Below are 14,508 nucleotides of genomic sequence, written 5' to 3'. Positions count from 1 at the left end.
TTCACTCTACAGACATGATTTTCTCAAAAGTAGTAGGAAAACTTGTCCTGATTCACACAATGTGTCTACCTAAACGATAGGATTTACGGTTTTTGAATGACAAGCCTCAAAGTGAGGAGAGCACAGGTGAGCGGCCTCATTGACTCCCAGTATAAACGTTGCTGAAAAGTCACTCGTTTTTAACTCCCTGTAGCGTCCTCATTTTTAACAATACAAACAAAAAAATACATCATTTTATTCAGGAGACCCTTCTAGCGCTCACTGTGAAAGAATTTTGTGAATAGCTGCTTCCGTTGTCGAGTTATTTGTCATTGTTCGAGGCCTGGTCCTTCATAAAAAAAACAGTAGAAAACTCCAGCCCTTGTGTGTCAGCCTCACCTTAGCCGCCCACTTTATTAGGAACACTTCTGTTCGTACATACAAACTACAAACACTCTTCTTAGAGTTTAGAGTTTATTTTATTTTTAAAAGGGACAGTGCACAAATTAAACATTATCCTTGTGTTAAGGACAGATGTCTGTCCCAGGTTATAGCAGTACATGCTAATTTCCGCCTGTAGTCACTTTGGTCATACTCTTGAATAGGTCTTCTTCATGATGGCTGCTGTCTCGAGCACACACACGATCATTGCATTGAAACATCATTGCGGGTCACACGTTCACGGCCAGCGAACGTGCGTGAGCGAATTGCTTCGCGCACTGCATCCTCTCACAATTTCCCCCGGGGAATTGTCCGGTCTAGTGTTATATTTGTTACTCTTCCTACACAAATTTTGATTTCGAGTAACACAATAACCGTACGTCGCACACAGACAAACAATGTATCAAAACGTGCGGCTCGATCGGACTCGCTATGCTATTACTTTTCTCTATAGAATACGATTTTTTCGCGACGTAGTCGCGAAAAAATCGTCCAAAAAAAACCCCATTCATTTCTATGGAATTAATTGAAAAAGAAGCACTTTTTCAACGTTTTTCAAACATCCGCTGCTCTGGCATGCTTTCACCTAGAGACGTGATTCAAACTCTAAAACGTAGGAAAACTTCTCCTCTGTGGATCTGGCATTCAACTTTTCTGCTAGGTTCTACACTTTCGGATCAGTCCCGGGTCAAACGCCATGTGGTTTCTGGGAGAAAATCTGGCTTTTGAATGGGTGTCTATTGCGTTACACACCAGTGGACCTCGTTAAGGTCAGAGTGGAGAGAGGTTCAAAAAAAAGGTCAAACTTTCTCGCTTAAACTCTGTTTTCAGCCACAAATTTCACTCTACAGACATGATTTTCTCAAAAGTAGTAGGAAAACTTGTCCTGATTCACACAATGTGTCTACCTAAACGATAGGATTTACGGTTTTTGAATGACAAGCCTCAAAGTCAGGAGAGCACAGGTGAGCGGCCTCATTGACTCCCAGTATAAACGTTGCTGAAAAGTCACTCGTTTTTAACTCCCTGTAGCGTCCTCATTTTTAACAATACAAACAATACATCATTTTATTCAGGAGACCCTTCTAGCGCTCACTGTGAAAGAATTTTGTGAATAGCTGCTTCCGTTGTCGAGTTATTTGTGATTGTTCGAGGCCTGGTCCTTCATAAAAAAACAGTAGAAAACTCCAGCCCTTGTGTGTCAGCCTCACCTTAGCCACCCACTTTATTAGGAACACTTCTGTTCGTACATACAAACTACAAACACTCTTCTTAGAGTTTAGAGTTTATTTTATTTTTAAAAGGGACAGTGCACAAATTAAACATTATCCTTGTGTTAAGGACAGATGTCTGTCCCAGGTTATAGCAGTACATGCTAATTTCCGCCTGTAGTCACTTTGGTCATACTCTTGAATAGGTCTTCTTCATGATGGCTGCTGTCTCGAGCACACACACGATCATTGCATTGAAACATCATTGCGGGTCACGCGTTCACGGCCAGCGAACATGCGTGAGCGAATTGCTTCGCGCACTGCATCCTCTCACAATTTCCCCCGGGGAATTGTCCGGTCTAGTGTTATATTTGTTACTCTCCCTACGCAAATTTCGATTTCGATTAACTCAATAACCGTACGTCGCACACAGACAAACAATATATCAAAACGTGTGGCTCGATCGGACTCGCTATGCTATTACTTTTCTCTACAGTTTACGATTTTTTCGCGACGTAGTCGCGAAAAAATCGTCCAAAAAAACCCCATTCATTTCTATGGAATTAATTTGAAAAAAAGCACTTTTTCAACGTTTTTCAAACATCCGCTGCTCTGGCATGCTTTAACCTAGAGACGTGATTCAAACTCTAAAACGTAGGAAAACTTCTCCTCTGTGGATCTGGCATTCAACTTTTCTGCAAGGTTCTACACTTTCGGATCAGGCCCGGCTCAAACACGATGTGAGTTCTGGGAGAAAATCCGGCTTTTGAATGGGTGTCTATTGCGTTACACACCAGTGGACCTCGTTATGCTCAGAGTGGAGAGAGGTTAAAACAAAAGGTCAAACTTTCTCGCTTAAACTCTGTTTTCAGCCACAAATTTCACTCTACAGACATGATTTTCTCAAAAGTAGTAGGAAAACTTGTCCTGATTCACACAATGTGTCTACCTAAACGATAGGATTTACGGTTTTTGAATGACAAGCCTCAAAGTGAGGAGAGCACAGGTGAGCGGCCTCATTGACTCCCATTATAAACGTTGCTGAAAAGTCACTCGTTTTTAACTCCCTGTAGCGTCCTCATTTTTAACAATACAGACAAAAAAATTACATCAGTCTATTCAGGAGACCCTTCTAGCGCTCACTGTGAAAGAATTTTGTGAATAGCTGCTTTCGTTGTCGAGTTATTTGTGATTGTTCGAGGCCTACTCTTTGCAAAACACAGTAGACACCTGACATAATCTTGTGTGTGTTTCTTAACTCTCCTGTTCAGGCCCGTCACCATGCCAATTGGGGCCAGTGACGGGGCAGAGGGAAAAGCTGTCTCAAGCACAAACACAAATCATGCTCAAAATTTCAAACTTAAACTGTTTTCAGCCACAAATTTCACACCACAGACATAATTTTCTCAAAAGTAGTAGTCACACTTGTCCCAAAAAAAACCCATTCATTTATATGGAATTAATTGGAAAAAAAAAGCACTTTTTCAAGCATCCGCTGCTCTGAGAAACTGAGAGGAGGGCAGCCGACAGGCCTCACCTTAGCCGCCCACTTTATTAGGAACACTTCTGTTCGTACATACAAACTACAAACACTCTTAGAGTTTAGAGTTTATTTTATTTTTAAAAGGGACAGTGCACAAATTAAACATTATCCTTGTGGTAAGGACAGATGTCTGTCCCAGGTTATAGCAGTACATGCTAATTTCCGCCTGTAGTCACTTTGGTCATACTGTTGAATAGCTCTTCTTCATGACGGCTGCTGTCTCAAGCACACACATAATCATTGCATTGAAACGTCATTGCGGGTCACACGTTCACGGCCAGCGAACATGCATGACCGAATTGCTTCGCGCACTGCATCCTCTCACAATTTCCCCCGGGGAATTGTCCGGTCTAGTGTTATATTTGTTACTCTTCCTCCACAAATTTTGATTTCGAATAACTCAATAACCGTACGTCGCACACAGACAAACAATACATCAAAACGTGCGGCTCGATCGGACTCGCTATGCTATTACTTTTCTCTACGGAATACGATTTTTTCGCGACATAGTCGCGAAAAAATCGCCCCAAAAACCCCCATTCATTTCTATGGAATTAATTGAAAAAAAAAGCTCTTTTTCAACGTTTTTCAAACGTCCGCTGCTCTGGCATGCTTTAACCTAGAGACGTGATTCAAACTCTAAAACGTAGGAAAACTTCTCCTCTGTGGATCTGGCATTCAACTTTTCTGCTAGGTTCTACACTTTCGGATCAGTCCCGGCTCAAACGCCATGTGGGTTCTGGGAGAAAATCCGGCTTTTGAATGGGTGTCTATTGCATTACACACCAGTGAAGGTCGTTAACTCAGAGTGGAGAGAGGTTGAAAATAAAGCTCAAACTTTCTCGCTTAAACTGTGTTTTCAGCCACAAATTTCACTCTACAGACATGATTTTCTCAAAAGTAGTAGGAAAACTTGTCCTGATTCACACAATGTGTCTACCTAAACGATAGGATTTACGGTTTTTGAATGACAAGCGTCAAACTGAGGACAGGGCAGCTGACACGGCCTCATTGACACACATTATAAACGTGAGAGAAAAGTCACTCGTTTTTAAATCGCTCTAGTGTCGTTATTTTTAAGACGACAGACAAAAAAAATACATCATTTTATTCAGGAGACCCTTCTAGCGCTCACTGTGAAAGAATTTTGTGAATAGCTGCTTCCGTTGTCGAGTTATTTGTCATTGTTCGAGGCCTGCTCCTTCATAAAAATCAGTAGAAAACTCCAGCCCTTGTGTGTCTTAGCTCATTGACACGCATTATAAACGTGAGAGAAAAGTCACTCGTTTTTAAATCGCTCTAGTGTCGTTATTTTTAAGACTACAGACAAAAAAAATACATCATTTTATTCAGGAGACCCTTCTAGCACTCACTGTGAAAGAATTTTGTGAATAGCTGCTTCCGTTGTCGAGTTATTTGTCATTGTTCGAGGCCTGGTCCTTCGTAAAACACAGCACAAAATTCAAGACCTTGTGTGTCTTAGCTCAATGACACGCATTATAAACGTGAGAGAAAAGTCACTCGTTTTTAAATCGCTCTAGTGTCGTTATTTTTAAGACTACAGACAAAAAAAATACATCATTTTATTCAGGAGACCCTTCTAGCACTCACTGTGAAAGAATTTTGTGAATTTCTTTTTATTGTGAAAAAAAAAAAACAGCCTCGGTCGGCATGACACGTCACCTTAGCCGTCCACTTTATTAGGAACACTTCTGTTCGTACATACAAACACTCATCTTAGAGTTTAGAGTTTATTTTATTTTTAAAAGGGACAGTGCACAAATTAAACATTATCCTTGTGGTAAGGACAGATGTCTGTCCCAGGTTATAGCAGTACATGCTAATTTCCGCCTGTAGTCACTTTGGTTATACTCTTGAATAGCTCTTCTTCATGATGGCTGCTGTCTCAAGCACACACACAATCATTGCATTGAAACATCATTGCGGGTCACACATTCACGGCCAGCAAACATGCATGACCGAATTGCTTCGCGCACTGCATCCTCTCACAATTTCCCCCGGGAAATTGTCCGGTCTAGTGTTATATTTGTTACTCTTCCTACACAAATTTTGATTTCGAGTAACACAATAACCGTACGTCGCACACAGACAAACAATGTATCAAAACGTGCGGTTCGATCGGACTCGCTATGCTATTACTTTTCTCTACAGAATACGATTTTTTCGCGACGTAGTCGCGAAAAAATCGTCCAAAAAAACCCCATTCATTTCTATGGAATTAATTTGAAAAAAAGCACTTTTTCAACGTTTTTCAAACATCCGCTGCTCTGGCATGCTTTCACCTAGAGACATGATTCAAACTCTAAAACGTAGGAAAACTTCTCCTCTGTGGATCTGGCATTCAACTTTTCTGCTAGGTTTTACACTTTCGGATCAGGCCCGGTTCAAACGCCATGTGGTTTCTGGGAGAAAATCCGGCTTTTGAATGGGTGTCTATTGCGTTACACACCAGTGAGGGTCGTTAAGCTTAGAGTGTAGGCGGCTTCAAAAAAAAGGTCAAACTTTCTCACTTAAACTCTGTTTTCATCCACAAATTTCACTCTACAGACATGATTTTCTCAAAAGTAGTAGGAAAACTTGTCCTGATTCACACAATGTGTCTACCTAAACGATAGGATTTACGGTTTTTGAATGACAAGCCTCAAAGTGAGGAGAGCACAGGTGAGCGGCCTCATTGACTCCCAGTATAAACGTTGCTGAAAAGTCACTCGTTTTTAACTCCCTGTAGCGTCCTCATTTTTAACAATACAAACAAAAAAATACATCATTTTATTCAGGAGACCCTTCTAGCGCTCACTGTGAAAGAATTTTGTGAATAGCTGCTTCCGTTGTCGAGTTATTTGTCATTGTTCGAGGCCTGGTCCTTCATAAAAAAAACAGTAGAAAACTCCAGCCCTTGTGTGTCAGCCTCACCTTAGCCGCCCACTTTATTAGGAACACTTCTGTTCGTACATACAAACTACAAACACTCTTCTTAGAGTTTAGAGTTTATTTTATTTTTAAAAGGGACAGTGCACAAATTAAACATTATCCTTGTGTTAAGGACAGATGTCTGTCCCAGGTTATAGCAGTACATGCTAATTTCCGCCTGTAGTCACTTTGGTCATACTCTTGAATAGGTCTTCTTCATGACGGCTGCTGTCTCGAGCACACACACGATCATTGCATTGAAACATCATTGCGGGTCACACATTCACGGCCAGCGAACGTGCGTGAGCGAATTGCTTCGCGCACTGCATCCTCTCACAATTTCCCCCGGGGAATTGTCCGGTCTAGTTAGGATGCAGTGCTGCAGCACAGCAACCTATGGGCTCCCCTAGGGGAGCCCATAGGTTGCAGTGCAAAGCACTGCAACTATTGTTCTTCTACGTGTTTCTTTTTATTAGGATGCAGTGCTGCAGCACAGCAACCTATGGGCTCCCCTAGGGGAGCCCATAGGTTGCAGTGCAAAGCACTGCAACTATTGTTCTTCTACGTATTTCTTCTTCTTCTTCTTCTTCTTCTTTTTTTTATTATTATTATTCCTACGCAAATTTTGATTTCGAATACCTCAATAACCGTACGTCGCACACAGACAAACAATACATCAAAACGTGCGGCTCGATCGGACTCGCTATGCTATTACTTTTCTCTATAGATTGCGATTTTTTCGCGACGTAGTCGCGAAAAAATCGCCCAAAAAAACCCCATTCATTTCTATGGAATTAATTGAAAAAAAAGCACTTTTTCAACGTTTTTCAAACATCCGCTGCTCTGGCATGCTTTCACCTAGAGACATGATTCAAACTCTAAAACGTAGGAAAACTTCTCCTCTGTGGATCTGGCATTCAACTTTTCTGCTAGGTTTTACACTTTCGGATCAGGCCCGGTTCAAACGCCATGTGGTTTCTGGGAGAAAATCCGGCTTTTGAATGGGTGTCTATTGCGTTACACACCAGTGAGGGTCGTTATGCTTAGAGTGTAGGCGGCTTCAAAAAAAAAGCTCAAACTTTCTCGCTTAAACCGTGTTTTCCGCCACAAATTTCACTCTACAGACATGATTTTCTCAAAAGTAGTAGGAAAACTTGTCCTGATTCACACAATGTGTCTACCTAAACGATAGGATTTACGGTTTTTGAATGACAAGCCTCAAAGTGAGGAGAGCACAGGTGAGCGGCCTCATTGACTCCCAGTATAAACGTTGCTGAAAAGTCACTCGTTTTTAACTCCCTGTAGCGTCCTCATTTTTAACAATACAAACAAAAAAATACATCATTTTATTCAGGAGACCCTTCTAGCGCTCACTGTGAAAGACTTTTGTGAATAGCTGCTTCCGTTGTCGAGTTATTTGTCATTGTTCGAGGTCTGGTCTGTAGTAAAACACAGCCCAAAATTCAAGACCTTGTGTGTTTTAGCTCATTGACATGCATTATAAACGGGATAGAAAAGTCACTCGTTTTTAAATCGCTCTAGTGTCGTTATTTTTAAGAGTACAAACAAAAAAATACATAATTTTATTCAGGAGACCCTTCTAGCGCTCACTGTGAAAGAATTTTGTGAATAGCTGCTTCCGTTGTCGAGTTATTTGTCATTGTTCGAGGTCTGGTCTGTAGTAAAACACAGCACAATATTCAAGACCTTGTGTTTCTTAGCTCATTGACTCACATTATAAACGTGAGTGAAAAGTCACTCGTTTTTAAATCGCTCTAGTGTCGTTATTTTTAAGAGTACAAACAAAAAAATACATCATTTTATTCAGGAGACCCTTCTAGCGCTCAGTGTGAAAGAATTTTGTGAATAGCTGCTTCCGTTGTCGAGTTATTTGTCATTGTTCGAGGTCTGGTCCGTAGTAAAACACAGCACAATATTCAAGACCTTGTGTGTCTTAGGTCATTGACACACATTATAAACATGAGTGAAAAGTCACTCGTTTTTAAATCGCTCTAGTGTCGTTATTTTAAAGAGTACAAACAAAAAAATACATCATTTTATTCAGGAGACCCTTCTAGCGCTCAGTGTGAAAGAATTTTGTGAATAGCTGCTTCCGTTGTCGAGTTATTTGTCATTGTTCGAGGTCTTGTCCGTAGTAAAACACAGCACAATATTCAAGACCTTGTGTTTCTTAGCTCATTGACTCACATTATAAACGTGAGTGAAAAGTCACTCGTATTTAAATCGCTCTAGTGTCGTTATTTTTAAGAGTACAAACAAAAAATTACATCATTTTATTCAGGAGACCTTTCTAGCGCTCACTGTGAAAGAATTTTGTGAATAGCTGCTTCCGTTGTCGAGTTATTTGTCATTGTTCGAGGCCTGGTCCTTCATAAAAAAAACAGTAGAAAACTCCAGCCCTTGTGTGTCAGCCTCACCTTAGCCGCCCACTTTATTAGGAACACTTCTGTTCGTACATACAAACTACAAACACTCTTCTTAGAGTTTAGAGTTTATTTTATTTTTAAAAGTGACAGTGCACAAATTAAACATTATCCTTGTGTTAAGGACAGATGTCTGTCCCAGGTTATAGCAGTACATGCTAATTTCCGCCTGTAGTCACTTTGGTCATACTCTTGAATAGGTCTTCTTCATGATGGCTGCTGTCTCGAGCACACACACGATCATTGCATTGAAACATCATTGCGGGTCACACATTCACGGCCAGCGAACGTGCGTGAGCGAATTGCTTCGCGCACTGCATCCTCTCACAATTTCCCCCGGGGAATTGTCCGGTCTAGTTATTATTTTTATTTTTATTATTCCTACGCAAATTTTGATTTCGAATAACTCAATAACCGTACGTCGCACACAGACAAACAATATATCAAAACGTGCGGCTCGATCGGACTCGCTATGCTATTACTTTTCTCTATAGATTGCGATTTTTTCGCGACGTAGTCGCGAAAAAATCGCCCAAAAAAACCCCATTCATTTCTATGGAATTAATTGAAAAAAAAGCACTTTTTCAACGTTTTTCAAACATCCGCTGCTCTGGCATGCTTTCACCTAGAGACGTGATTCAAACTCTAAAACGTAGGAAAACTTCTCCTCTGTGGATCTGGCATTAAACTTTTCTGCTAGGTTCTACACTTTCGGATCAGTCCCGGCTCAACCGCCATGTGGTTTCTGGGAGAAAATCCGGCTTTTGAATGGGTGTCTATTGCGTTACACACCAGTGAAGGTCATTATCTTAGAGTGTAGACAGTTTGAAAAAAAAGGTCAAACTTTCTCGCTTAAACTCTGTTTTCAGCCACAAATTTCACTCTACAGACATGATTTTCTCAAAAGTAGTAGGAAAACTTGTCCTGATTCACACAATGTGTCTACCTAAACGATAGGATTTACGGTTTTTGAATGACAAGCCTCAAAGTGAGGAGAGCACAGGTGAGCGGCCTCATTGACTCCCAGTATAAACGTTGCTGAAAAGTCACTCGTTTTTAACTCCCTGTAGCGTCCTCATTTTTAACAATACAAACAAAAAAATACATCATTTTATTCAGGAAACCCTTCTAGCGCTCACTGTGAAAGAATTTTGTGAATAGCTGCTTCCGTTGTCGAGTTATTTGTCATTGTTCGAGGCCTGTCCCTTAGCAAAATTCAGCAGACACCTCACAAACTCTTGTGTGTGTTTTTTAACCTGCTCAGGCCCTTTACCATGCCGACTGGCTTCAGTAAGCGAGCACAGAGGGGAGGGGCCGGCTGTCTCAAGCACACACATGAATCATGGCATTGTAGCTTCATAGCAGGTCACACAACCGTACGTCGCACACAGACAAACAATATATCAAAACGTGCGGCTCGATCGGACTCGCTATGCTATTACTTTTCTCTATAGATTGCGATTTTTTCGCGACGTAGTCGCGAAAAAATCGCCCAAAAAAACCCCATTCATTTCGATGGAATTAATTGAAAAAAAAGCACTTTTCCAACGTTTTTCAAACATCCGCTGCTCTGGCATGCTTTCACCTAGAGGCATGATTCAAACTCTAAAACATAGGAAAACTTCTCCTCTGTGGATCTGGCATTCAACTTTTCTGCTAGGTTCTACACTTTCGGATCAGTCCCGGGTCAAACGCCATGTGGTTTCTGGGAAAAAATCCGGCTTTTGAATGGGTGTCTATTGCGTTACACACCAGTGGACCTCGTTAAGGTCAGAGTGGAGAGAGGTTCAAAAAAAAGGTCAAACTTTCTCGCTTAAACTGTGTTTTCATCCACAAATTTCACTCTACAGACATGATTTTCTCAAAAGTAGTAGGAAAACTTGTCCTGATTCACACAATGTGTCTACCTAAACGATAGGATTTACGGTTTTTGAATGACAAGCGTCAAACTGAGGACAGGGCAGCTGACAGGCTTCATTGAAACCCATTGTAAACTTGAGAGAAAAGTCACTCGTTTTTAAATCGCTCTAGTGTCGTTATTTTTAAGAGTACAAACAAAAAAATACATAATTTTATTCAGGAGACCCTTCTAGCGCTCACTGTGAAAGAATTTTGTGAATAGCTGCTTCCGTTGTCGAGTTATTTGTCATTGTTCGAGGTCTGGTCCGTAGTAAAACACAGCACAATATTCAAGACCTTGTGTGTCTTAGCTCATTGACACACATTATAAACGTGAGTGAAAAGTCACTCGTTTTTAAATCGGTCTAGTGTCGTTATTTTAAAGAGTACAAACAAAAAAATACATCATTTTATTCAGGAGACCCTTCTAGCGCTCAGTGTGAAAGAATTTTGTGAATAGCTGCTTCCGTTGTCGAGTTATTTGTCATTGTTCGAGGCCTGGTCCTTCATAAAAAAAACAGTAGAAAACTCCAGCCCTTGTGTGTCAGCCTCACCTTAGCCGCCCACTTTATTAGGAACACTTCTGTTCGTACATACAAACTACAAACACTCTTCTTAGAGTTTAGAGTTTATTTTATTTTTAAAAGGGACAGTGCACAAATTAAACATTATCCTTGTGTTAAGGACAGATGTCTGTCCCAGGTTATAGCAGTACATGCTAATTTCCGCCTGTAGTCACTTTGGTCATACTCTTGAATAGGTCTTCTTCATGATGGCTGCTGTCTCGAGCACACACACGATCATTGCATTGAAACATCATTGCGGGTCACACATTCACGGCCAGCGAACATGCGTGAGCGAATTGCTTCGCGCACTGCATCCTCTCACAATTTCCCCCGGGGAATTGTCCGGTCTAGTGTTATATTTGTTACTCTTCCTACACAAATTTTGATTTCGAGTAACACAATAACCGTACGTCGCACACAGACAAACAATGTATCAAAACGTGCGGCTCGATCGGACTCGCTATGCTATTACTTTTCTCTACAGATTACGATTTTTTCGCGACGTAGTCGCGAAAAAATCGTCCAAAAAAACCCCATTAATTTCTATGGAATTAATTGAAAAAAAACCACTTTTTCAACGTTTTTCAAACATCCGCTGCTCTGGCATGCTTTCACCTAGAGACGTGATTCAAACTCTAAAACGTAGGAAAACTTCTCCTCTGTGGATCTGGCCTTCAACTTTTCTGCTAGGTTCTACACTTTCGGATCAGGCCCGGGTCAAACGCCATGTGGGTTCTGATAGAAAATCCGGCTTTTGAATGGGTGTCTATTGCGTTACACACCAGTGCGCCTCGTTAACTCAGAGTGTAGGCGGCTTCAAAAAAAAGCTCAAAATTTCTCACTTAAACTGTGTTTTCATCCACAAATTTCACTCTACAGACATGATTTTCTCAAAAGTAGTAGGAAAACTTGTCCTGATTCACACAATGTGTCTACCTAAACGATAGGATTTACGGTTTTTGAATGACAAGCGTCAAACTGAGGACAGTGCAGCTGACAGGCTTCATTGACATCCATTATAAACGTGATAGAAAAGTCACTCGTTTTTAAATCGGTCTAGTGTCATTATTTTAAAGAGTACAAACAAAAAAATACATCATTTGATTCAGGAGACCCTTCTAGCGCTCAGTGTGAAAGAATTTTGTGAATAGCTGCTTCCGTTGTCGAGTTATTTGTCATTGTTCGAGGCCTGGTCCTTCATAAAAAAAACAGTAGAAAACTCCAGCCCTTGTGTGTCAGCCTCACCTTAGCCGCCCACTTTATTAGGAACACTTCTGTTCGTACATACAAACTACAAACACTCTTCTTAGAGTTTAGAGTTTATTTTATTTTTAAAAGGGACAGCGCACAAATTAAACATTATCCATGTGGTAAGGACAGATGTCTGTCCCAGGTTATAGCAGTACATGCTAATTTCCGCCTGTAGTCACTTTGTTCATGCTCTTGAATAGGTCTCCTTCATGACGGCTGCTGTCTCAAGCACACACATAATCATTGCATTGAAACATCATTGCGGGTCACACATTCACGGCCGGCAAACATGCGTGACCGAATTGCTTCGCGCACTGCATCCTCTCACAATTTCCCCCGGGGAATTGTCCGGTCTAGTTAGGATGCAGTGCTGCAGCACAGCAACCTATGGGCTCCCCTAGGGGAGCCCATAGGTTGCAGTGCAAAGCACTGCAACTATTGTTCTTCTACGTATTTCTTCTTCTTCTTATTATTCCTACGCAAATTTTGATTTCGAATAACTCAATAACCGTACGTCGCACACAGACAAACAATATATCAAAACGTGCGGCTCGATCGGACTCGCTATGCTATTACTTTTCTCTATAGAATACGATTTTTTCGCGACGTAGTCGCGAAAAAATCGCCCCAAAAAACCCCATTCATTTCTATGGAATTAATTGAAAAAAAAGCACTTTTTCAATGTTTTTCAAACATCCACTGCTCTGGCATGCTTTCACCTAGAGACATGATTCAAACTCTAAAACGTAGGAAAACTTCTCCTCTGTGGATCTGGCATTCAACTTTTCTGCTAGGTTTTACACTTTCGGATCAGGCCCGGTTCAAACGCCATGTGGTTTCTGGGAGAAAATCCGGCTTTTGAATGGGTGTCTATTGCGTTACACACCAGTGAGGGTCGTTTAGCTTAGAGTGTAGGCGGCTTCAAAAAAAAGGTCAAACTTTCTCGCTTAAACTCCGTTTTCAGCCACAAATTTCACTCTACAGACATTATTTTCTCAAAAGTAGTAGGAAAACTTGTCCTGATTCACACAATGTGTCTACCTAAACGATAGGATTTACGGTTTTTGAATGACAAGCCTCAAAGTGAGGAGAGCACAGGTGAGCGGCCTCATTGACTCCCAGTATAAACGTTGCTGAAAAGTCACTCGTTTTTAACTCCCTGTAGCGTCCTCATTTTTAACAATACAAACAAAAAAATACATCATTTTATTCAGGAAACCCTTCTAGCGCTCACTGTGAAAGAATTTTGTGAATAGCTGCTTCCGTTGTCGAGTTATTTGTCATTGTTCGAGGCCTGGTCCTTCATAAAAAAAACAGTAGAAAACTCCAGCCCTTGTGTGTCAGCCTCACCTTAGCCGCCCACTTTATTAGGAACACTTCTGTTCGTACATACAAACTACAAACACTCTTCTTAGAGTTTAGAGTTTATTTTATTTTTAAACCGTGTTTTCAGCCACAAATTTCACTCTACAGACATGATTTTCTCAAAAGTAGTAGGAAAACTTGTCCTGATTCACACAATGTGTCTACCTAAACGATAGGATTTACGGTTTTTGAATGACAAGCCTCAAAGCGAGGAGAGCACAGGTGAGCGGCCTCATTGACTCCCAGTATAAACGTTGCTGAAAAGTCACTCGTTTTTAACTCCCTGTAGCGTCCTCATTTTTAACAATACAAACAAAAAAATACATCATTTTATTCAGGAGACCCTTCTAGCGCTCACTGTGAAAGAATTTTGTGAATAGCTGCTTCCGTTGTCGAGTTATTTGTCATTGTTCGAGGCCTGGTCCTTCATAAAAAAAACAGTAGAAAACTCCAGCCCTTGTGTGTCAGCCTCACCTTAGCCGCCCACTTTATTAGGAACACTTCTGTTCGTACATACAAACTACAAACACTCTTCTTAGAGTTTAGAGTTTATTTTATTTTTAAAAGGGACAGTGCACAAATTAAACATTATCCTTGTGGTAAGGACAGATGTCTGTCCCAGGTTATAGCAGTACATGCTAATTTCCGCCTGTAGTCACTTTGGTCATACTCTTGAATAGGTCTTCTTCATGACGGCTGCTGTCTCGAGCACACACACGATCATTGCATTGAAACATCATTGCGGGTCACACATTCACGGCCAGCGAACATGCGTGAGCGAATTGCTTCGCGCACTGCATCCTCTCACAATTTCCCCCGGGGAATTGTCCGGTCTAGTGTTATATTTGTTACTCTTCCTACACAAATTTTGATTTCGA

General features: G+C 41.0%; 1 protein-coding gene across 1 annotated transcript in view; it reads right to left on the bottom strand.

The window, feature by feature from the left end:
* Positions 1 to 14,508, bottom strand: part of gys2 (glycogen synthase 2) — a 100,227-nt gene that overhangs the window by 68,618 nt on the left and 17,101 nt on the right. The window lies entirely within an intron of this gene.

Source organism: Neoarius graeffei, chromosome 21 (assembly GCF_027579695.1).
Source record: "Neoarius graeffei isolate fNeoGra1 chromosome 21, fNeoGra1.pri, whole genome shotgun sequence".
In the NCBI taxonomy this organism is placed as follows: Eukaryota; Metazoa; Chordata; class Actinopteri; order Siluriformes; family Ariidae; genus Neoarius; species Neoarius graeffei.
Note: the sequence above shows the minus strand (reverse complement) of the source record. Positions and strands in the feature narration are given on the sequence as shown.